General features: G+C 40.4%; 1 protein-coding gene across 7 annotated transcripts in view; it reads right to left on the bottom strand.

Moving 5' to 3' along the window:
* LOC147030239 (uncharacterized) overlaps positions 1-26,619 on the bottom strand; it is a 150,325-nt gene that overhangs the window by 42,575 nt on the left and 81,131 nt on the right. For 5 of the 7 annotated variants that reach the window (XR_015056272.1, XM_085874099.1, XM_085874096.1 and 2 more), the window contains one exon: positions 8,238-8,787. The gene's annotated coding sequence lies outside the window, so the exon portion shown is untranslated. Of the gene's footprint in view, positions 1-8,237; positions 8,788-8,887; positions 9,777-18,613; positions 18,739-26,619 lie in introns of those variants that run through there. The other 2 variants (XM_085874097.1, XM_085874098.1) reach the window with 2 other exon arrangements.

The following is a 26,619-nucleotide window of genomic DNA, read 5'->3' as shown; positions in this document are numbered from 1 at the left end:
GGTTGGCATGCACACATCAAATTGTATATTTCATCAAGATAAAAATTGACAATCTTAATCAAAGTTCAGCTCAATCGGATGAAAATTTATTATTTTTCACATTGAAAATGATGATTTTAGAAGTTTGACCTCGAGTTGACTTTTGAGCTTTTGACCTCAAAAATAGTGGGTTTCTGATTTCAGTGATGCACTATGCGATTGCTGCTTAATTTTCAAGTTAATCAGATGAAAATTGATTATTTTTCAGATTGAAATTGATTTTAGAAGTTTGACCTTGAGTTGACCTTTTGACCTCAAAAATAGTTGCTTTCCCAATTAAGTGATGGACTATGTAAATCTTGTTCAACTTCCAAGTTAATAGGATGTAAATTGACGATTTCTCAGTTGAAAACTTATGCTTTTAGAAGTTTGACCTAGAGTTAACCTTTTGCTCTCAAAAATAGTTGGTTTCCTAATTCAGTGACGCAATATGCAAAAAATCAATGGGCTTCTCAGTTGAGACTACCTCTACAACTTAGTAAAGTTTCATGACGATTGGTTTAGAATTGTGACCTGTAGACGATAAACAGACAGACAAACAAAGAGACAGACAGACAGATAGAATGACAAAATCAACTGACCAATATACTTGAAAAATCTTCCATTTTCCAAATAACAAACAGGGGTAAAAACATAACCTCCCACACCTTTGGTGGTGAAGCTAATAAAACATTTTGCCTTGCTTATGACCCGACATTTGGACCAAAACTGTGTTGGAGGACTGAGGTTAATATACACTCTGACCATCCACGTAACTATTTCATTTTGTCCTTCATGGGTATAGTGGTTCATTGCAACATCCTGTGGGGAGATTGCATTTTTTTTTTTTTTACGTTAAAATCTATCTATCCTTTATCTCCTCCCCATGGTCCACACCACACAACAATGCAGTCGCAATTGTTAGAAAACACGTCATACATTTCACTCCAAAAATATATACCAAGTGCATTCATGACTCAAGCACGGCCTTAGGACAAGCATGTGAGTATTGTGATTATCCCGTCTGTGTATTTGTCTGTTTGTCAGCAGAATAATTGGACAACGAGGGCAGCTGGAATCGCCAAATTCGGCACAGAACTTCATATCGTGAATTTTTCGGATGAGTTCAACTTTGAGCTCACAAGGTAAAATATAAAATGAAATTTAGTACAGGACTGTATTTCCTCACACCACGGTCACACGATAGTATAGGTTAGCACCCTCTGCGACAGTATTGCACTGAGAGAAAACAATACCATGAGTCAGTACCTCCATCGAGTACCTTATGCTGGTTGCCTTGTGTTGTGAATGTTGAAAACTATTAGAGTCCGGAACAAGCACAATATGGGTGGTTTGTTATCACGACAATAATGGTGGTCTTGCTAACCCAGCATTGGAAAATTTTAAGCATATTGTGGCAATCGGGGTAAGAATTGCCTCCTTTATGTGATTTTTCAGGAAAAACCCAACACGCTATGAAAAGTTGAGTTGAAATTGAAATGCCATGTAATTCTGCCTCTTACTGTGACTGTGCTGAAAGTGAGGCCTTGTCTCTGTAATTGGAAGGTGAATATAAGCAAGCGGGTCATTCATGCGATTACGTCTTGGTATCGTTTGAATAAATGATACTCTCTCTCTCCACCTCAGAAAGGCCTTGGTACATTGAGGATCACAATGACGCCTCATTGTGACGATTTCTCAGCTTCATTAAACTGCAGGAAGGGAAAGTGAAACTCTAATTAAATAACAAGTCGGTGTTGCAGGTGATGCAGACATTTTCAATTATTCATCGAGACACTGCCAAACTGTCCGAGCTATTGTTTAAACAAATGGTGAATGCGTTCTGCAAAAAGTAACACAATGGCTGAACACGTTTTAGAGAGACCATTGGTGCTATGCTTCACCCATTGTTTGCATAGTGCAGTGTGTGTGTGTGTGTGTGTGTGTGTGTGTGTGTGTGTGTGTGTGTGTGTGTGTGTGTGTGTGTGTGTGTGTGTGTGTGTGTGTGTGTGTGTGTGTGTGTGTGTGTGTGTGTGTGTGTGTGTGTGTGTGTGTGTCCGAATAAGAAGAGGATAAAGCACAGCCATCCATTAATTTGTACAAAGTACTCCGCCAATGATTTTGCAACAGGAGAGCATATGACATCTCAAGTCAAGTGACATTTCATCCATAACCCAAAGACTTCCTCAGACCTTAGTCACAGTTGGAGCATGTGACATGTGCTTTTATTCCGAAATAGGAATAGTTTCCAGTCATGTTTCAGAGCAAGGAGTGAAAAGGAACTTTAAACCTTGAGGAACCATCATCCTCAATAGTTTGCTCCATCCAGGTTTCCATTTGAGGTGATTCACAGATCATGTAATTCTTTACCCGACGATAAACCGTTTCCTGGTGCTTCGCAGGCAGGGCATTGCACTTCTGTCAGATCTGAAAATATGAGAATGCTATTTGTCAAATGGGAAATTGAGCAGGAATTCCAGCTGTCAGTATTTGCTGGTGGGCATTAAAGATGCTATGGTGTCTTCACAAGAGAGGGTCATTGTGTGGCACTATGCTCGCCCAATTCCACATTCCTGGCCTAAGCAGCAGTGGGCTTATCTCATGCTGTTCAATTCTAAACATGGCCTTGAGGTGCTCTCACTGCGCTAAGGAACAGCAACTTAAAGGGAAATGGTATTGTACCATATACAGTATGATAGTTCTGCTGACGTCTTTCAATTGATTTAACTAGTCTGACCAACCTGGAAACGAAAAACAGTCTCAGTCTCTGTCTCTGTCTCTCTCTCTCTCTCTCTCTCTCTCTCTCTCTCTCTCTCTCTCTCTCTCTCTCTCTCTCTGATGTATTACACCTACTTCCCATCAAACACCAGTCCTCCCAACCAAAGCAAGCCCTGAATGGACTTTAAAAAGGATAAATACAAGCAGATGAAAACAAACATGTGTTCATTACACTCAGAAAACAGAAGAAAGAGACCAAAGAGATATCCATGAAAGGGGAACGACCCTCCATGCTTGTTCTGATACAAGTATGTGCTAACCTCCGGCACACACTCAGAACAGGCTCGTCTTATTTTGCAAACATAATATGGAACACATCGATTGGCTGAGAGAAGGACACCGTAAAAAGGATTCGTTCTATTGTTTAGCAAATGAGTACAGTACCTCGTGGGATATTTCCTTCTCTCAGCCAGTTATTATCCCTACCATCGGCACTCCTGCCCAAAGGGGAGTGCCAATCTCGGCCCACCTTCGGTGGGCAATTTGAAGTGGTGATATTTCCACAAAGTGATGTGTTTTCTGGGACACAATGTACACTTGAAAATTATTTTTGGAACATACTGTAGTCATATTTGGCCTTGCTGAACCACACTGCAGAGTTGTTTGCTATAAAATTCAGAAAATGTTGAATTTTCAGTGATGTGTTTTCTGTGACATAATGTACACCTGAATATTATTTTTGGGACATACTGTAATCATATTTTGCCTTGATGGACGATACTGAAGTTTTTATAATGGAAAACGCCAAATGATCAATTTCGAAGTTTCCGTCAGATATAAACAAAAAAAGATACTATCTAATATATGCCTGGTGTTGGCTTAATGGTAAGGGTGGTGGGTTTGGGATCCTAAGGTACTGAGTTCAAATCCTGCTTGGCTGTTGAATTAATACAAGGTGGGGTTGACTCAGCCTGTCGTCCTTCTGAGGTTCGCAAAATGTGTACCAGCTTGCTGGGATTATTGAGCCATTTAAGTATCCTACGTCAGAGTGGTGACTTGTCCAGGATTGTGCCCAATAGCCCAGGAGACTGCTTAGGAAGCACCAATGCTCTGTACAGAGTTTGGTTCTGATGGATGGATGGGTACTGTGTATCATAAATATTTTTAAATGTTTGTATGTTATTCTTTCATGGTTGAATTGTAGCACCGAGAGGCCCCAACTTTTTGGTGTTGGTACTTCTGAATCTGGGTAAGGTTTTAATCTACCACACGTTGTCTTTGACGTCTGTTTTGAGGCCACAAAACGCCACTATAAAGTGTATATTGGGATGTGGGGTCAGACAGTGCTACTGCCAGCCCACAGGCAGAAGGCAACCACCATCAGGCCAATAACTCCATAGCTTTTCAATGTCCTACACGTCCCAAAACCATCACTGGGAAAAGCTCACCCAGCTGAGCAGCACCAGCTACCGCCTCCCCCACCTCCCGGTAGCTCTTCGAAAAGATATATATATATATATATGTAATTATAATTATTAATAAGATGACCTGCAATATGGAGCTTGCACTTGGTCGATGAATGTTTTGTCAGAATATCCCCTCTAAAGTAAAGGTGCTTAAGAGAATTATAGGAGCCAATGTGACTCAGACCGGACAATGTAAATTAAAACACAACAATATTTTATAGGAATATGAATGAAAGGAATCTCATACAAAATTTCATCTTCCATATGGTATTCAACAAAGCAAACAATAATGTGCATCATTGATGTAAATATACCAATAATGACAAATACAATCACAGAACTAAAATGGGTGGTCAAGGTATACTGGACTCAAGGTACCTGATGCCAAATTCTGGGTCTGGATGTACTGAACCAAGATACCCCATGTCAAAAAACATCCTTTCGGGAGCATTGGCTCAGAAATGAAGGAACGTGTGTGATTGTTATTTGTTAGAAAGAAAAAGAAAGACATCAAGGAAGACAATAGCTGGATGATGGAGACAAAAATCTAATCCTCGTATATCAGAAGTTACATTGAGAAAACAACAGGCTCAAACTTTATTGTTTCTCACTTTTGTGAATTTCATCTTCAGAAATTATTGGTTCACGAAAAAATATTTTCACGAAAAAAAATAAGTGACCACTATATTCGTTATTGTTGTCAGTCTGTCTAAAGGCCCGGTCACACCTTGACGTTTTAGCCAACGTATGCCGATTTTTGAATTTTTTTTCTAAAACGCTGGCACACGTTGAATACGTTATGGGTAAGTTTTGATAACATTGAGAGCACGCTGGCATACGTCGTAGTACGTTGCCATACGTCGTTGTACGTTGGCTTTGAACGTTGTACTTTTCGGTTGTCCTCAAATTTTTTCATGCTTGAAATTTCACGACGTATGCCGGCGTATGACTCACACGTTCCGCTACGCTGGCCACAAGTTGTAGGCACGGTCTGCAATCGTTGACAGACGTCAACACATGCTACTTGTAAGTTAATCATAAGTTGAGACACGCCGAGGTAATGTTTAGCGTACCCGAAACTTATTTCCTACCTATGATTAATGTGTTGTTGGCACGTTACGCGATCGTTGCCACACGTCGACAGACGTTACTTTTAAGTTACTCATAGGCTGAAAGACGTCGGTATAATGGATCGTCCTTGCGTCAGCGTCCACGGCCACGGCCAGGACACTTATTTGCAGCATTCTTCAAACTTTTCTTCGGCATGACGAGGATGTTCACACTTCGATGTCTAGCTTGGCTATGATTCCAATTGTCCATCGGCAGCGTCTATTTAAAATAGTCGAGTTTGAGCGTTTTAACACGTTCAGAAGAAACGTTTCAAATTTCCAAACCCCAGCGTCAAAAAAAAAAAACAAAAAAAAAAAAAAACAAAGGCGAGTGACAGCAATTTAAATCGTTCATTGTAAACAATGAAACTAGCTGAGTGGTACCGTTTAAAAGTCGTTGAGTGTAAAAAAATCCAATTGTTGAGCGCAAGCGTCTACTTTCAATAGTGGAGATGCAGCCATTTAAATCGTTGAGTGGCAGCCTATGAACCTACCCGTGGACACGCGGACACAAGGACGATCCATCATAACCCACACCCTCCCCCTCACACCCACCTACTACTGCCAACATGAACAAACTACTACTAATACTAATACTAATACTGATACTGATACTGATACTGCTGACATGGACATCGACTCAAAAAGGACTCGAAAACACTGTTGGGTTCCCCTTTTATGAACACCATTTTTATATACCAATTCCCAAAACCGCTGGGAACACGTCTTTATATGGCAGTTGCAACCTAGAAACACATTCATTTATTTTTTTTGTCGACCGGAAGACGTCATTGGAATGCGTCGACATACGTCGATGTGTGTTGGGACTACGTAAAGAATTGGTTCAAAGCACGTCAAACATAAGTTAGAAATAAGTTTCGCGTAAAAAAGACATTACCGCGACGTGTTTCGACTTATGAGTAGCTTATAAGTAGCCTTTGTGGACGTGTGTAAGCGTCCACATATCGTGTGTAAAACTTATCCTCATCGCATGCGAACGTGTGTCATACGCCGAGTACGTCATAAAATTTTGAACATGTTCAAAATTTCTTGACGTACTCTACTTACTACGACTTATGATAGCGTATTTAGCGTTCTACTCGCGCATACCAAACTTACCCATACCGTATTCGACGTGCCCCAACGTTTTAGACACACTTTTTGTTACGTCGGCATACGCTGGCAAGATCGCCAAGGTGTGACCGCGATGTTGACACTTCCATTTCTACGGCAGTTATGATTTGAATCGTTGTGCGTCAGCCTTTTAATAGGCTACGCCACAACATCGTCGGCGATGCGTGCAACGCGCTATGCCTAAGTTAGACTATCGTTGGGCATCAGTTGTGTAGGCCGACAACAGGTTCAGCATTCGTTGGTATAAGTTATCTATAACACAACGAAACGTTCTGTGTCCGTTACCAATGCGTTATACATAAAACCAAGTCGCTATGAATACGTCCGAATCTTTAAAAAAAAACATCAAAAGTTCAACGTAAGCCAGCGTTTTACATAAATTTTAACACGTTGCCATCGCTGGCTAAAACGTCAAGGTGTGACCGGGCCTTAACTGTCCCGAGCATAGCTCCGTGGATTTTGATCCGATCCTGATAAAATTTTGGTGGGAGGTTTATATCATGATAGAGTTGTGTTTTCCTGAAAAGGGGCGTGGTGCGCCAATTATGGGCGGAGCCACACCCAAAAAACATGTGTTTTTAGGGGGTAGCCGATTTCAATTGGCATCTTCTCCTAGGGGGTTTGTCAAATCTGACAGGGGTTTCGGTATTTGGTTAGCCCAATGGCACCTGCATCGCCCCATGGAGCTCGATTTTTCATTTTCTTCCCAAGGTCAAGGTCACAAGGTCACGAACTTAGAATATTGCGAATTTTGATGTAAAAATCCATCTTCTCCGAGGGGGGTTAGGTTGTCGAGTCTGGCAGGGGTTTCAGTATTTGTTAGCCCAATGGCACCTGCATAGCCCCACGGAGCTCGATTTTTCATTTTTGTCCCATGGTCAAGTTCACAAGGTCACGAACTTAGAAGATTTCAAATTTTTACATAAGAATCATAAGACCACCCAAACTTTGAGAGCTCGGATGACAATATTTTTTTATGCATAATCTTGAGGTCATTCCCCACCTAAAGTCTTGAAACCATTTTGCTCTATCTCGAACACCTTGCCTGTGGCACCCCCTTCAAGTTTTTTACGCTGATTTCATCAAAGTATGAATAATCCGAGGAGTGCGAAATGCCATATAGCCAATATGACGTTATATTTATTGTTCCTGGAATGTTCCAGAGGAAGTTTTGCACCAAAGGTCATAATCCTTGACCTTTGACCTTTAAAGTTCACAAAGGTCAAATTTTCAAAGTTGTGGGAATCGAACCGGGTTTTCGACCTTCTTCGCCGAACTAACTCCATTAAGCTATAGCACGTATCCTGTTTCTTATTTTAATGTCCACAACATTGTTTTGGGACCTTTAAAGGTTATGCAAAGGTCAAATTTTTAAAGTTGTTGAACGAAACTGGGTTTTCGACATTTTGCAGCTAATAACCCATCACTCGTACCACATCACGTTGCTCATTTTTATAACTTGGTCAAACATTATCACATTGTCTCATCCTTGACTTCTGAAACAATCTACATCGTCAAATACCGCTCGTGAACCATCGTCGTCTTCAGACTTGTTTCAATTAAAATTGTTCATAATCACAGAACATGAATAATTCTCAATGTTTTGATTATTCTGACCTATACACCAAAACAGGTGAAAGTAAGTTGTCATTGTCTCAAAATTAAGATCCTTTATACAATCCTGTATTCATGGTCGATACAGCGAATAAGTAAAAGTTATTATTTAAACAACACAAGCACATGAAGAGATTTAGTGCCAACTGTGCACACAAGTCGAACTGAATGCACTTACCTGTGGGTGATGGGGTGCTGTAGCCATTTCCAAATGTCATGTGATGGTGCAATGGTCCAACCTGCGTAGATACCTCACAGGTTTTGCTCCCAGAAAACAGGAAGGGGTACACACTGACAGGATAACCATTAACGGGGGTCTTTGGGCTGGGTGTCGAGCACGTACTCCCACCGGACGTCATGCTCCCTGCAGAGACCAGGTCGTTCAAGCGATGTCCTGAGGAAAAGCCACCTTAAGACGATTTGTAAAATGGCCACGAGTATGGTACACGGCAGCACCCACTTATGGGAGCCATAGGCCAGCAAAGATTCCAGGCCGGGGTTGCCTGGACATGGTACTGCTTGCAGTTCTGTATGTCTCTTCCAACGGCCAAGACATTCCCGCTACAAAGTGCCAACTACAAGCCAGACTTGAGGTGGGTCACCAAACAGAAGCAAGTGGCACATCATCAGTGGGTTCAAAGTCCAAAGCTGGTCTGCAACCTTCAAAAGAAGGGTCTCGCTGCTTCTTGACACACGATTCTGATGATCACTCGTGCCACGACAGATACCTGCACGAGAAAGAAGTAAACGCGGTTCAGAAGAGGCTTCTTTTACTTGTGGCAGCCCAACCCAGCGTGGGATGCACTTATAAATAGGCATATGGCCTACCATCTGAGACAAGTACTCATAGGTTATGCGATCAATGCGAGAAACTCCTTTTGAAGCCTAAAAAAAGACAACACAGACATGAAAGTCTCAAGTGATAAATTTAAGGTATCTCTTATTAATAACTGGTTTAAAGGTGTCCCCTGAAGACAAGTGCTAAATAATAATATATCAAGCAAAGGCACAGGATAAAAACTTAAAATGTTACTAAAACTAGCACTGGGGGTTGCCCTCCAAAGGCCGCAGACTGCTCTTCAGCTGTGCCATGCAGTTCAAAAGTATTTTTGGCCAGACATGCCAGCCTGGCGGGAATCTCTGCCAGTACCAATAGCTTAGTGGTGGCTTCCAGCAAGTTCTGTGTCCCGCGGTGCCCTACACCCCTTGCCAGCAAAGCCACGGGGTGGTTGGATTTTTGGCAGTCACTGGTTCGACGAAGCCTCAATAAACAACCGCTGCCTTACACCTGCCTTACAGTCTCCACTCGCGTTCTGAGCTTGGGCGTACACAGTGACACTCTCCACACTTTCTCGATGTTTTTCGTTAACAACAGGCATTGCCCTCACAGCCGAGAGTCAACCCAAGCTCATATGAACATAATAACAAGCCAACAATGATTGTCTGGAGTCAACTTGTAATTTCTGTCTGGGTTGCCAGTTTGGATAAAATCCTATTCTTGGGCGAAATATCTTTGTTCTTTGGGAAAAACCGAAAGAATACCACCCCCTTCCCCACCCGAGGCAAGCACTGTGCTTCAATTAACACACAATGAGGAAAATAAACTGTTAACAGTAATTACCATCATCATGCATGTAAAGATCTACACACTCAGTATTTGGGGGGGAGCGCAAGCCTTGTGAAGATACCATTCAGAAACCTCAAAAATACTCACAAGAAATAAAAAAAAAAAAAGCTTTCAATGATGGACACACTCACTGAAAGGTCAGTGAGAAATGCATTTTACTGAAAGCCCTTCAGGGAGATGTGGAGATTCCATTCCAATCCTTTGACTGGACTCTTTTCTAAAGTGTCAGGGTTGCTCAAACAATCACTCGGTGAAGAACACACTGGGTGGTTTGCCATTGCCTATCCCAGTGGTAGGGCAGGAACTTGAAACTTGCGCAGACGATTACCAGCACGCACTGGCCCGTCTCGTGAATTACACCGCAGCATCTTCAATATCCACCAGCAAATGGTTGTGCATGAGACACCCGGTTGACATCCCTCCTCAGGATAGAGGAATTTTTGTTGTTTCCTGTCTGCGAATGCCCTAGTCATGTAACTGTCTGCAAATCATAATGTGAGGGTCTATAGTCAGGTTAGGAATCAAACCCAGATTAGTCAGCTCAAAGGAGAGTGCACTACCCCTGAGCTATCTTGTAAACTCAATGTGGATCGTCAAACCAACCGTAATTGGTAATGCTGTAACTACATGCTGAGCAGCCTGACAGTCAAGCTGCCTTTAGTCTATCATCCTTCCTGCATGGGATCAACTCTACTAATCACCCAAGGGAATCACTGCTGTCCAAGTTGGCTGCTGTCTCTCCTCTGTTGCCCTTCTCGAAGCTATTGCATTTCAAATTGTCAATAACCTTGAGTGCACCTGTACACACACCACAAGCACCAAAACAAGGCCTTGCATATTCAAGGCCTGAAAGCACCAGGAGCGAAACAACCCGTAATATATGAAACGATGAAATAAATATCAACAGGTTCTCTCTGGTTAAGTATCTCATCTATTGGATTATTTTTTCCTTGTAAGAAATGCACTCCTCTCCCCACCTCATTTGGACATTTAAGTTAAATGTATTTACATGATGTCCAAGGCCAGTAGTGAGAGTACGTGCCCAAAGCGTGTCTAGAGTAAGGTTTCGTTGGCAGTAATGTAATAATGGCAGGGGCTGAGACGATCCAACTCCCTCATCCCACCCCCGCACCTCCTCCCCCATCCTCGATTACTGTATTGCAAAGGAAATAGACTTGAGCTATGTTTGAGTTCTTCCCTCCAAATGCTGGCATGAGGCTGGAATCCCAATGAACTGCATCATACAATTACTTTAACCCTTTCCTGCAAAACAACCAAATGTCTCACCCGACAATGTCACTCAAGAGTTCGGTGGTGTAACTCGTTAGTGGGGTAACCAAGTACAGTGGCATATACATACATATATATATATATATATATATATGTTTGTTAACTAACCACAATGTAGTGACCACCATACTTTGTTCATTTTTGACCATATTAGCTGCACAGGAGTGGTCACATACCACTGTACAGTATTCTACAGATAGTTAACCTCCGCCATCTTCGAAGATGGATGGAGGTTACTGTTTTCACCCCTTTCTGTTTGTTTGTTTGTTTGTTTGTTTGTGAACAGTATTACGGAAAAACTCGACGGATTTCGACGAAACTTGGTGGGGGGGGAAACTTGGTTTGTATGGTCCAAGGATCAAGCCATTAAATTTTGGACTTGGTGGTGTTTTTGGATCCCCCCCCAAAAAAAATTTAGAGAAATTTTTTTTTTTTTTTTTTTACATTTCTACATGTTTTAAGTGATTTCCAACCCCCCCCCCCCAAAAAAAAAGAGAAAAATTTTTTTTTTGCATTTCTACATGTGATTTCCAACCCCCACCCCCAAAAAAAAATTGTTGGAGAAAAAAAAATTTTTTTTTTGCATTTCTACATGTTTTAAGTGATTTCCAATGCCCCCAAAAAAAATTGAGAAAAAAATTTTTTTTTTTGCATTTCTACATGTTTTAAGTGATTTCCAACCCCCCCAAAAAATTATTGAGAAAAAAAATATTTTTTTGCATTTCTACATGTTTGAAGTGATTTCCTACCCCCCCCCCAAAAAAAATTGTTAGAGAAAAAAATATTTTTTTGCATTTTTACATGTTTTAAGTGATTTCCAACACCCCCAAAAAATTGTTAGAGAAAATTTTTTTTTTTGCATTTCTACATGTTTTAAGTGATTTCCAACCCCCCCCCAAAAAAAATTGTTATCCCTCCCAAAAAAAAATTTAGAAAAAATTTTTTTTTTGGCATTTCTACATGTTTTAAGTGATTTCCAACCCCCCCCCCCCAAAAAAAAAATTGTTAGAGAAAAAAATTTTTTTTTGCATTTCTACATCTTTTAAGTGATTTCCACCCCCCCCCCCCCAAAAAAAAATTGTTGGAGGAAAAAAAATTTTTGCAACTTTTTTTTCAACAAAATTTCAATTTCTCTTTTTTGCATTTCTACATGTTTTATGTGATTTCCAACCCCCCACCCCCAAAATGTTGGAGAAAAGAACTATAACTCTGTCAGCACTGTTGACATCATATTTAATGAATAAGATATAAGGTTCACTTGAGTGACCCAGCAGTATTGGCGGCGGAGGTTTTGCACTCTCCCGAGTGCTCCCCCTCTAGTTGATACACGTGTTATCAGGAAGGGGTTGAGGCAAAGATGGAGAAATCCAAAGAAAGCTCGTCAAGACTGAGGAAAACACCAGAGGGCAGCAGACACACACATGGGACATTCATGCGGGCATTCTCAGACCCCAGTTCTGCCATTTACTTCCACCCACAGAGACTAGAAAATCATCGCAGTGGGTGACCAGAAAATGCCCACGCAGGGATTTTCACCCTCTCTTCTCTCACAAGAGAAAATCGTTATGCCCATCCCTAATTAAATGCTTCAAAGCAATATTAATGGAAATTACAGTAATAATTTTAATACCAACAGCCAGAAAAGTTAAGCCTTGCAAAAACTTAATGCAGGCCATGAAGCGGCCAATATGGCCAAAGTAAGCTTTTAAACAAACCAACCTATTTAATGGGGGTCCTTGCTGTGGCAAATCTGCCCAACACTGAAACAGCCGATTTGGCCAAAGTAAGTGGGCACTTAAACAGACCGATCTTTCCAATGGAGGTCCATGTGAGGGGCCAATCTGTCCAATATAAACTCTAGAATGACCAGTCTTCCCAACTCAGGCCCTAAAATGTGCTGAGCTGGTACAACCCAGGAACTGAAATGGGCAAATCTGGCCAAACTTATCCCCTTAATAGATTGCCTTGTCCAATAGAAGTCCAAAAATGGCCCAATCTATCCAAAGCAGACCTTAAAATGGACCAATCTGGCACAACACAGGTCCTTAAACAAACTGATCTGTCATATGCAGGCCCTTAAATGAACCAATTTGTCCAGTGCAGATCCTTAAACAAGCAGATATGTCCAATGCAGGCCCTTAACAAGCAGATATGTCCAATGCAGGCCCTTAACAAGCTTATATGCCCAAAAGCAGGCTTACACTATTTGCCAATCTGACCAATGCAGGTCCTCAAAGAAGCAGATATGCGGTATGCACATCCTTTAATGGGCTAATATGTTGAATGGAAGTCCCTAAACGGGTGGAGATGGCCAATGCGGGCTCTTAAATGAACGCGTGTGAGTGAGAGAGTGAGTGAGTGTGAGAGAGTGAGTGTGAGAGAGTGAGTGAGTGTGAGAGAGTGAGTGAGTGTGAGAGAGTGAGTGAGTGTGAGAGAGTGAGTGAGTGTGAGAGAGTGAGTGAGTGTGAGAGAGTGAGTGAGTGTGAGAGAGAGTGTGTGAGAGAGAGTGTGTGAGAGAGTGTGTGTGAGAGAGTGTGTGAGAGAGAGTGTGTGAGAGAGAGTGTGTGAGAGAGAGTGTGTGAGAGAGAGTGTGTGAGAGAGAGTGTGTGAGAGAGAGTGTGTGAGAGAGAGTGTGTGAGAGAGAGTGTGTGAGAGAGAGTGTGTGAGAGAGTGTGTGAGAGAGGGTGTGTGAGAGAGAGTGTGAGAGAGAGTGTGTGAGAGAGTGTGTGAGAGAGAGTGTGTGAGAGAGAGTGTGTGTGAGAGAGTGTGTGAGAGAGAGTGTGTGTGAGAGAGTGTGTGAGAGAGTGTGTGAGAGAGTGTGTGAGAGAGTGTGTGAGAGAGTGTGTGAGAGAGTGTGTGAGAGAGTGTGTGAGAGAGTGTGAGAGAGAGTGTGAGAGAGAGTGTGAGAGAGAGTGTGAGAGAGAGTGTGAGAGAGAGTGTGAGAGAGAGTGTGAGAGAGAGTGTGAGAGTGTGAGAGTGTGAGAGTGTGAGAGTGTGAGAGTGTGAGAGTGTGAGAGTGTGAGAGTGTGAGAGTGTGAGAGTGTGAGAGTGTGAGAGTGTGAGAGAGTGAGAGTGAGAGAGAGAGAACCGGTTTAGACAGTTTGCACATAAAAATATAGACAAAACATTATATCCCATAACACTGCCTTTAGACGCTGGAGAATGCTTATTTAACTATGAATGAAAGATTCTGATTAACTCAGATCTAATCACACCCCATAAACTATCGAGGTTTTCCTTTACTTCTCCCTGTTCCAACCTTTATTCCAAATGCCTTTCACGTGTGAATCCCTATTCCATACTTATCAACTTATACAATTTATTTAGCATTGTCCATGGTTACATAATTTTAGCAAAAAATATTTTTTCCTAAACAAGGGTGTAGGCTCATTAAGGAACTGAACGACAAAGGGCAGCAGGTTCACAAACAGCCAGCCAAAGGCCAATTTAAAGGGGGTGGGGTGGATGTAGGGAAGGGGGAAAGTGGAATAACACCAAAACGAGTTAAAATGCCCTGGAGAGGAACAGAATGGGATAGAATAATTGTGTGTAGACGTACCGATTTGATAGATCTGTACATTTAAGGTTCCTATGTTGAGGTATGGGGTAGTAAATGTGCAGATCATTCGTCTTGCAGTCATTAAACATCAAGGTTACGCCTCAAATCCAAGTGAAATGGCTGCCACACATCTGGTTTTGTAAAACGTATTTCATTTGATTTATTTCATGCTTCAAGTTCTCACGCAATCAAAATTGAAAAATAACAAAACAGTATATACATAAAACGACATAATAACAGATCATTTTGTAATTTATAATTATTCTGAGTGATATTTGAATTGTCACTATGAAGCATGAAAGCAGCTAATAAAAATAGGGCTAATAATACCCCTGGGCGCTCACCTGGTAGAATAATGATACTGAGGAGGAACTCAATGTGGGATGGAATAAGCAATATGTACTAATGAACCAATGGTATAGCAAATACCTATTTTGGGGGGGGGCAACCCTCTCCCCCTCACCCCCCACACCATAAACCACCTTAGATCCCGATATTTTAAATAGCGTGTCGGTCAAGTTTCATCAAAATTGTGTGTGTAGTTTCGGAGAAGAAAGTAAATATTTTGGGAGCCACCACCCATACACAGGGACCCCGATTTTATTTTATTTTTTATGCCGTGACCAAACTTTGGTACATCACGGGTGATGAAGGTTGTCGTGAAGTTTCATCGAAATTGTGTGTTTCAGAGAAGAAAGCAAATACATATTTTGTGGGGCAACCTCCCCATAGACCCCCTCAGACCCCGATTCTTTTACTATTATTTTTTAATGCTGTGAACAGAATTTGGTACATCATGGGTGATGAAGATTGTGGTCAAGTTTCATCAGAATTGCGCGTGTAGTTTCTGAGAAGAAAGCAAATACTAATTTTGGGGGAGGGGGGGTGTGGGCAACCCCACATAGACCCTCTTAGGGGCCGATTCTTTTTATTTTTTAAATGCCATGAACAGATTTTAGTACATACCGGGTGATGAAGGTTGTGGTTAAGTTTGATCAAAATCATGTGTAGTTTCAAATAAGAAGATGCAAGTGTTTGTGGACAGACGGACAGACAGAATGACGGGCGGACGATGCGCCATCTCATAAGCTCCCCGGAACTATGTTCCAGGTGAGCTAAAAAGCAATGTTTGTAGAAAATAAGCTCCTCAGCAATTGCAATAGCATCTTGTAATTATACATTTGAACAGTTGAATAAGAAATTGCAAGTCATACAATAACAAAGAAAGAGCAAAATTTCAAAAATAAAAATAAAAGAGAGAAGAGAAGAGAAGAGGAAATGGCAACATATCTCGAAAATAGAGCCTTGATAAGAATTAAAGAGCTCACAGTATGACATCTCGATGTATGCAAAGAAACGCTTCTTTGAATTGTGACAACATCAATGGTAACAGCATCAATCGTGGGTGTCAGAGGTGGAATTATTCACGAGCATCATTAAAAGTACTGTATTTATTGAAGAGGTGATATTTCAATTTTCTTTTAAAGCTACGTAGGCTAGTTACCTATTTAAGACTTGTATCCAATTCATTCCAGCATTTGGTTTGCGTAAATATAAAAGATTATTGTGAGAAAGCAGTTCTGGTAAAAGGTAAATTAAGGTTCTCACTCTGTCTTGTTGGATAAGGCTGAATTTTGTTGTTTCTGATAAAGATTCGATGGCATGAGGTATTATTATTATTATCAGTATTAAGTTGAAACATGAGTATACCTAAATTAAGATAGTACAAATCATGAACTTTTAGAATCTTATTTCTGAGAAATAACACTTCAGTGTGAGAGTGAAAAGCAGTATTATTAATAATCCCAAGTGATCGTTTTTGAATCAATAAAATTATCTCCATCTGAATATTTGGTGCATTTCCCCTGGCTAAAATTCCATAGTTTAAGTAATGTAAGACAAGGGTAGAAAAATAAGACAAGTAATAAATGGAGTGGGAAAAAAAATCCCTTTAATTTATAATGGCAACATTTCGTGAGAGCAATTTATGCAGATAGTCAGGATGTACTTCCCATGATAAATTATGATCAATGAACAATCCAAGAAATGTAGTCGAGTCAACTCTCTCGGGGTGTACATCGTTAATACTAATATGTCCAGGAAGCTCTGTAATTTAATTGCAAAATAACGTCATTAGTTTTTGTCTATATTAAGAGAAAGTTTATTTGCACGTATCCAATCATTACGAAGCTTTGATTAAATATTTACGACATTAAGAAGGATATGGAGTCTCGGTGTGATAATAAAATATTTGAATCGTCAGTGAACAATATAAATGACGAGACATAGGATGACTTTTGGAAATTATTAATGTACAAAGTAAAAGGGAGTGGGCCAAGAAGGGAGCCTTAGGGTACCCTACAGGTAACTGACTTCATGTTAGATTGTGTGTTGTTAACATATACAAACTGTTTTCTATCTGTCAGATAATTCCTAAACCACTCCAAGGCCTTTCCCCTGATACCATAGTGTGACAATTTATACAAAATACAGTCATGATTAATCGTATCAAAGGCCTTGGAGAAATTCAGGAAAATACCAATAGTGTGTGATAAATTGTCTGGAGCTCGGGCTACTTTATTAATGAATAACAGTGTGGCATGGGTTGTCGTGGGTTTCTCACAGAAACCAAATTGTGAGTTGCAAAAAAAATGCTACAATTATATAGGAATTTTTTGGGACGAGCAAAGACAATTTTTTTCCAAGATTTTTCATAAGTTTGTTAATAAAGATATCAGCCGATAATTTCCCAATTCTTTTCGATTGCCTTTTTAAAATATCGTCATGACTGAGTCATTTCCACCTGAGCAGGTATGGTGCCATTGACTAGAGATGGATTAATAATGTGTGTTAAGGGCATGGCAATCTCCATCACAACATTTTTCAAAAGGAGATTCTTAATACCATCATAACCAGCACTATTCTTAATCTTCAGATTGTTTACAGTATTGATTATTTCTGTTTCATGTATTGTAACAAGAAATAATGAGTTTGCATTTGGAGCTTTCAAGAAATGATGGAACTGTTAATCAATATCAGGAATATTTTGAGCAAGGTTTAGGCCAGTGTTTAAAGTGCGTGTTAAAATTTTTGGCAACTTCAACAGGGTCTTGGGTACAAATACCATTACAATTTATTTCCTGAATAGAGCATATCTTTTTTTAATACACAGCACATTATTTATTACCTTCTACATGCTTTTTATGTCGTTTCTGTAAGCACTGAATTGCCGGCAATAATATATATTTTTTGCTCGTCAGAACTTTCTTTCTTGTGATTTTCTTTCTTATCTTTTTCTGAAAGCTTTTCTTACCTGCTCTATCAGTAGACTGTTGCATGCAAAACTGCATTTACTCCAGTGCTATTTTTTGAAAGTATCTGTATCCATTTAACCTGCCCTCAGGAAAGAATAAATTAGGCAGACACCTTGAACATGAACTAAAATCCAACTCACATCCTAATATAAACCTTCATGCCAATTCTCCAATCCATTTTTTTTCTGCAACAGAGAGGCTCATGAAAGAGCAAGGGGTCATTCCATGTCAAATCATCAAAGAATCTGCCGTCATCTCTCAGATTTTTGTAAAACTTTGGGAACCAATTGGGACCCATGAAAAACAGCAAGAACTCAAATATTTTTGCTAACAGCCTCTTAATTAGTGAGATACAGACTAACGAACTTTGGACTAATTAGCACGACGTCGCGAATTCAAATGGCCATATCTCTAAAAGTATAACACCTAGAGAGCTGGTTTTGGTGTCATTTTAAAGGTATTTTCATGCCCTATGAATTTGTCTGGGCAACATTTTCCTACCTCAACCACAAAAAAGTTATCACAAAATATAAACTTCAATCGTGAATCCCCAAAAAATGTATCCTTCAAATTTCCTCAAATTCATCCCAGAGGTACCTTATGATGTCAAGAAGCTTCCACATAAATTTTGTGATGGGCACTCCAATCGTTTCTGAGATATGAGCAATAATGTACATGTACGTATGGCATATAGGTTCGAAAATCATCATTTGTAATGTATTATACAATCAATAAGTGAGTTCAAGTACACAGTGTTCACTAACCTGACTTAGGCTTTCAATTTCCTCTTCAATGCAGCAACAGCAGCACTTGTTTCTTCCCCTCAGGCCCAGTTGAAAATGAAAGTATATGATACTTCAAAGCAATTGATAGTCGTTCGCTGTGTTCCCTGTCATGGCAAGGTTAGAATGATTGTATAATACATTACAAATGCTGATTTTCGAACCTATATGCCATACGTACATGTACATTATTGCTCATATCTCAGAAACTATTGGAGTGCCCATCACAAAATTTATGTGGAAGCTTCTTGGGGATTTTTTTTTTTTGGGGATTCACGATTGAAGTTTATATTTTGTGATAACTTTTTTGTGGTTGGAGGTAGGAAAATGTTGCCCAGACAAATTCATAGGGCATGAAAATACCTTTAAAATGACACCAAAACCAGCTCTCTAGGTGTTATACTTTTAGAGATATGGCCATTTGAATTAGCGACGTCATGCTAATTAGTCCAGAGTTCGTTAGTCTGTATCTTACTAATTAAGAGGCTGTTAGCAAAAATATTTGAGTTCTTGCCGTTTTTCATGGGTCCCAATTGGTTCCCAAAGTTTTACAAAAATCTGAGAGATGACAGTAGATTCTTTGATGATTTGACATGGAATGACCCCAAGGTTAAATCGACAGTGGATAGCAGGGCAACAATTGGGCACAAACGGAGAGGAGATAAACAAACAGCAGAGAGAGAGAGAGAGAGAGAGAGAGAGAGAGAGAGAGAGAGAGAGAGAGAGAGAGAGAGAGGGAGAGAGAGAGGGAGAGAGAGAGGGAGAGAGAGAGGGAGAGAGAGAGGGAGAGAGAGAGAGAGAGAGAGGGAGAGAGAGAGGGAGAGAGAGAGGGAGAGAGAGAGGGAGAGAGAGGGGAGAGAGAGGGGAGAGAGAGGGAGAGAGAGGGGAGAGAGAGGGGAGAGAGAGGGGAGAGAGAGGGGAGAGAGAGGGGAGAGAGAGGAGAGAGAGAGAGAGAAAAAAAAAAAACCCACCAAAATCAGCATATAAGAGGAATGGATTCAGAAGTGTTCATGGGCGTAATAAAGATCATGGATCAGGATGGGGGATGATATGAGGTGGTGGTTCACTGCCTGCTTGAATCCCTGGAGGGAAGAGTGCGACAGAACAGCCTCTGGAAGGTGGTTCCATATTCGGGAGAAGCGAGACATAAGAGTTGAGGTGTGGAGTAAGCTTAGATTTTGGAAGTTTAACCAGGAGAGGGTTACTAGAACGCATGCATCCTGGAGTTGCTGGGGAGGGTCAGATGACTGAAAGGGCAGAGGAAGCAATGTTGGAGAATATAAGGTAGAAAACAGAGACCACCGACCTGCCTGTGTAACAGCCCTTGTGCTTCAGCCATATCATGGGAGATTCCAATAATTCTGAGAGATTTATATTCCATAGAATCCAGGAGACATGTATGTGATGCTGGAGCTCCAGAGCAGAGAGCAGTACTCCATTGAGCTATTGACAAAGGCCTTGTAGACCGAGTATCTCAAATTTTCCCAAGGAAAGACATAGATTGACAGAGGATGCCCGCTCTGTGGCTGGCTTTGGAGGCCAGCCTTGTTACGTGGTTTGATCAACCTTGGAAAGAATTTCACTGTTTCATGCCTCACTTTCCTGTCTATGCCTCACTTTCAACCAAGAACTCCAATGGGCAGATCAGGTTTACAAATCAGCTTCAAAAGCAAACTGCAGAATAGTCATTATCCATTGGGCAAAGTCATTCCTCGACTCCTCTGAAATCCTTCCAGATTATAAATTTCTCTCCCAAAGGGAGAGTGCTGCTGCATCTCCTCTTTCACTCATGGATACTCTCACTTATGGGCCTGTACTCCCAAATTCCATCTCACTCTTGGATGCTGTGGAGTCCAATACACTGAAAATCAATGGATAATCTCCAGTTGATAAGAAGCCCCCATCATTTTTTTTTGAAAGCCAATAAGATCGAGTATAAGAAGGCACAATAAGAAAGCACAGGGCCTTCTGCTCTCCCACTGTTTAATAGGTCGGTCCACAGGTTCCCTATTAGCTTCTCCTTGTTTGTAACCCATTCATTCTGTGTCATTATGTTTTATCTTAGTGTCGACTCTATTTATAAAATTTAACTTAAAAAAATACAGCAACAATGGCAGGTATCTCAACCTGTGACAAGCAACTTCCCAAAGTGACATTTCTCGCCTCTAAACTTCTTGAAGACTCAGCTTGCAGCACCCAATTAAGGTGTGGGAGTTGGTGCTGGACAGCATTCATGGGAATCAATCCTGAATTAGCGAGTTCACATGACACTGTTATAAACTGTGCCGTATTGTGCCTGCACTGTACTCTCCGAGCTCCAGAGTCTCACAAATGCCTTTGTGCTTTGACATCCTGCCAGGTTGAACAAGTGGGCTTGTTAAACCTCTGAGGCACTTGGAACACATTATCTTGATTTACACTGTCTCAAACTGTAAACAACAAACCGACTGACAAATCCCACCCAACACCAGCATGACCTTCTCCATACTCTACACCGCAACCTCAAGGTAAACCATCATCTTTTGAATCCAACCACAAATAACTTGATAATAATGAGTGGATAAACAAGGCAGGTCTATTTACTGTGAAAAAGAGGAGATTTGACGGGGGAGAGGTCGGGAAGGGGAAGGGGAGGGAGAGTGTTCTTATAGTTAAGGGGGCAGAGGTACAAGATCTGCTGTTTCTGTCAATGCCGCACCACCTGAACATTATCACTGTGATGCCACTCAATCATAAATCAATCTGATCAACCGGAGAACCTGTCAAGCATTCTGATATATATATATATATATATATATATATATATATATATATATATATATATATATATATATATATATATATATATATATATTCTTGTTTGTAAAACACTTGGCATTTAAAAAGCAATCAATGCACATATGTTTTATACCCCCACATTCTCATGCTCCTCATTTAAAGAAAGCCATTCCTGCACGCAGATATTTACTTGTCCATACGTTTGTACCAAATATTTAACTCCCCCTTCTTTTATCATTATGGCTTGAGCACATTCCATGGTGTATAAAATTTCCTTGTATACACAAGTCATTCATCAGACAAATTACTTCCCAAACAAATAAATAATAAAGGCAGTCAGGTGAAACATCATGCAAGATAACACTTCAACTTCAGTGTGCAATATCCAATGTACAAAGAGTACTGAAGCAATGCATATGCCCATCCATCCATTGGGACCATACTCTGTGCAGAGCGTTGGTGCTGCCTAAGCAGTCTCCTTGGCTATTGGGCACAATCCTGGACAGGTCACCACTCCGACACAGGATACCAGCATGCTGGCACTCATTTTGCTGACCTTGAAAGGATGACAGGCCGAGTTAACCCCACCTGCTATTAATTCAACAGCTGAGTGGGATTTGAACTCAGGACCCGAGGATCCCAAGCCACCACCATAACCATAAAGCCAACACCAGGTATATATGCCCATGGACACCCCTCAACAGCGTCAAAGACAGGATTTTTTATGGCACCATGTCATACGAGTGTTAATACGAGAGGGGAGTAACACCAACCCAAGAATACGTTTTCATCAACGAGGCATGATCAGCAAACCTCAGACATCATTGCATTTATTATATACAAGGCTCGAGACTCATTGTGGAGCTAAATGAGAATGGACAGCAGGTTTAAAGACGAACAAAGGGTATGGCGGTGGGGTGATTGTCACAACATTGCTCACAAAAATCTCCACATTTTCAATTTGTTGGAGAGAACCTCAACATAATGTTTCAACAAAGAATATCCACATTTTAATATCACTTGAGAGAATCTCCACATGCTAACATATATTGAAAGAATATCCACATGTTAAGAATACCCATAAATGAACATCGCTTGAGAGAATCTCCATATTTTAACATCGCTTGAGAGAATCTCCACATTTTAACATCGCTGGAGAGAATCTCCACATTTTAACATCGCTGGAGAGAATCTCCACATTTTAACATCGCTTGAGAGAATCTCCACAATTTAACATCACTGGAGAGAATCTCCACATTTTAACATCGCTTGAGAGAATCTCCACATTTTAACATCGCTTAAGAGAATCTCCACATTTTAACATCGCTTGAGAGAATCTCCACATTTTAACATCGCTGGAGAGAATCTCCACATTTTAATATCACTTGAGAATCTCCACATGCTAACATATATTGAAAGAATATCCACATGTTAAGAATACCCATATATTAACATCACTGGAGAGAATCTCCACATTTTAACATCGCTTGAGAGAATCTCCACAACTTAACATCACTGGAGAGAATCTCCACATTTTAACATCGCTTGAGAGAATCTCCACATTTTAACATCGCTTGAGAGAATCTCCACATTTTAACATCGCTGGAGAGAATCTCCACATTTTAATATCACTTGAGAGAATCTCCACATGCTAACATATATTGAAAGAGTATCCACATGTTAAGAATACCCATATATTAACATCACTGGAGAGAATCTCCACATTTTAACATCGCTTGAGAGAATCTCCACAATTTAACATGACTTGAGAGAATCTCCACATTTTAACATCGCTGGAGAGAATCTCCACATTTTAACATCGCTGGAGAGAATCTCCACATTTTAATATCACTTGAGAGAATCTCCACATGCTAACATATATTGAAAGAGTATCCACATGTTAAGAATACCCATATATTAACATCACTGGAGAGAATCTCCACATTTTAACATCGCTTGAGAGAATCTCCACAATTTAACATGACTGGAGAGAATCTCCACATTTTAACATCGCTTGAGAGAATCTCCACATTTTAACATCACTGGAGAGAATCTCCACATTTTAACATCGTGAGAGAGAATCTCCATTTATATCCCTGTGTCGTAAGAGGTGACCAGGGTTGCGTCAGGAAGGGCATCCGGCGTAAAACATGTGCCAAATCACTATGCGGATCATATGGATGATCCGCTGTGGCGACCCCTAACGGGAGCAGCCGAAAGAAGAAGAAGAAGAAGAGAGAGAATCTCCACAATTTAACATCGCTGGAGAGAATCTCCACATTTTAACATCGCTTGAGAGAATCTCCACAATTTAACATCACTGGAGAGAATCTCCACATTTTAACATCGCTTGAGAGAATCTCCACATTTTAACATCGCTGGAGAGAATCTCCACATTTTAACATCACTTGAGAGAATCTCCACATTTTAACATCGTGAGAGAGAATCTCCACAATTTAACATCACTGGAGAGAATCTCCACATTTTAACATCGCTTGAGAGAATCTCCACATTTTAACATCGCTTGAGAGAATCTCCACAATATAACATCACTGGAGAGAATCTCCACAATTTATCACTGGAGAGAATCTCCACATTTTAACATCGCTTGAGAGAATCTCCACATTTTAACATCGCTTGAGAGAATCTCCACATTTTAACATCGTGAGAGAGAATCTCCACAATTTAACATCGCTGGAGAGAATCTCCACATTTTAACATCGCTTGAGAGAATCTCCACATTTTAACATCGCTTGAGAGAATCTCCACAATTTAACATCACTGGAGAGAATCTCCACATTTTAACATCGCTTGAGAGAATCTCCACATTTTAACATCGCGAGAGAGAATCTCCACAATTTAACATCGCGAGAGAGAATCTCCACATTTTAACATCGCTTGAGAGAATCTCCACAATTTATCACTGGAGAGAATCTCCACATTTTAACATCGCTTGAGAGAATCTCCACATTTTAACATCGCGAGAGAGAATCTCCACATTTTAACATCGCTGGAGAGAATCTCCACATTTTAATATCACTTGAGAGAATCTCCACATGCTAACATATATTGAAAGAGTATCCACATGTTAAGAATACCCATATATTAACATCACTGGAGAGAATCTCCACATTTTAACATCGCTTGAGAGAATCTCCACAATTTAACATGACTTGAGAGAATCTCCACAATTTAACATGACTGGAGAGAATCTCCACATTTTAACATCGCTGGAGAGAATCTCCACATTTTAACATCGCTGGAGAGAATCTCCACATTTTAACATCACTTGAGAGAATCTCCACATTTTAACATCGCTTGAGAGAATCTCCACAATTTAACATCGCGAGAGAGAATCTCCACATTTTAACATCGCTTGAGAGAATCTCCACAATTTATCACTGGAGAGAATCTCCACATTTTAACATCGCTGGAGAGAATCTCCACATTTTAATATCACTTGAGAGAATCTCCACATGCTAACATATATTGAAAGAGTATCCACATGTTAAGAATACCCATATATTAACATCACTGGAGAGAATCTCCACATTTTAACATCGCTTGAGAGAATCTCCACAATTTAACATGACTGGAGAGAATCTCCACATTTTAACATCGCTTGAGAGAATCTCCACATTTTAACATCACTGGAGAGAATCTCCACATTTTAACATCGTGAGAGAGAATCTCCATTTATATCCCTGTGTCGTAAGAGGTGACCAGGGTTGCGTCAGGAAGGGCATCCGGCGTAAAACATGTGCCAAATCACTATGCGGATCATATGGATGATCCGCTGTGGCGACCCCTAACGGGAGCAGCCGAAAGAAGAAGAAGAAGAAGAAGAGAGAGAATCTCCACAATTTAACATCGCTGGAGAGAATCTCCACATTTTAACATCGCTTGAGAGAATCTCCACAATTTAACATCACTGGAGAGAATCTCCACATTTTAACATCGCTTGAGAGAATCTCCACATTTTAACATCGCTGGAGAGAATCTCCACATTTTAACATCACTTGAGAGAATCTCCACATTTTAACATCGCTTGAGAGAATCTCCACAATTTAACATCACTGGAGAGAATCTCCACATTTTAACATCGCTTGAGAGAATCTCCACATTTTAACATCGCTTGAGAGAATCTCCACAATATAACATCACTGGAGAGAATCTCCACAATTTATCACTGGAGAGAATCTCCACATTTTAACATCGCTTGAGAGAATCTCCACATTTTAACCGCTTGAGAGAATCTCCACATTTTAACATCGTGAGAGAGAATCTCCACAATTTAACATCGCTGGAGAGAATCTCCACATTTTAACATCGCTTGAGAGAATCTCCACATTTTAACATCGCTTGAGAGAATCTCCACAATTTAACATCACTGGAGAGAATCTCCACATTTTAACATCGCTTGAGAGAATCTCCACATTTTAACATCGCGAGAGAGAATCTCCACAATTTAACATCGCGAGAGAGAATCTCCACATTTTAACATCGCTTGAGAGAATCTCCACAATTTATCACTGGAGAGAATCTCCACATTTTAACATCGCTTGAGAGAATCTCCACATTTTAACATCGCGAGAGAGAATCTCCACAATTTAACATCGCTTGAGAGAATCTCCACATTTTAACATCGCTTGAGAGAATCTCCACAATTTATCACTGGAGAGAATCTCCACATTTTAACATCGCTTGAGAGAATCTCCACACTTTAACATCGCTGGAGAGAATCTCCACATGTTAACATCGCTTGAGAGAATCTCCACAATTTATCACTGGAGAGAATCTCCACATTTTAACATCGCTTGAGAGAATCTCCACATTTTAACATCGTGAGAGAGAATCTCCACATTTTAACATCGTGAGAGAGAATCTCCACATTTTAACATCGTGAGAGAGAATCTCCACAATTTAACATCACTGGAGAGAATCTCCACATTTTAACATCGCTGGAGAGAATCTCCACATGTTAACATCACTGGAGAGAATCTCCACAATTTAACATCGCTGGAGATCAGATGAACCCTGCCTAGACCAATTTTAACATCGCTGGAGAGAACCTCCACATTTTAACATCGCTGGAGAGAATCTACACATTTTAACATCGTGAGAGAGAATCTCCACAATTTAACATCGCTGGAGAGAATCTCCACATTTTAACATCGCTTGAGAGAATCTCCACATTTTAACATCGCTTG

Source organism: Eptatretus burgeri, chromosome 3 (assembly GCF_056783735.1).
Source record: "Eptatretus burgeri isolate ZD-2024b chromosome 3, Ebu_testis_v1, whole genome shotgun sequence".
Classification (NCBI taxonomy): Eukaryota; Metazoa; Chordata; class Myxini; order Myxiniformes; family Myxinidae; genus Eptatretus; species Eptatretus burgeri.
The sequence above is the reverse complement of the archived record's forward strand: the minus strand, read 5'-3'. Positions and strand labels throughout refer to the sequence as shown.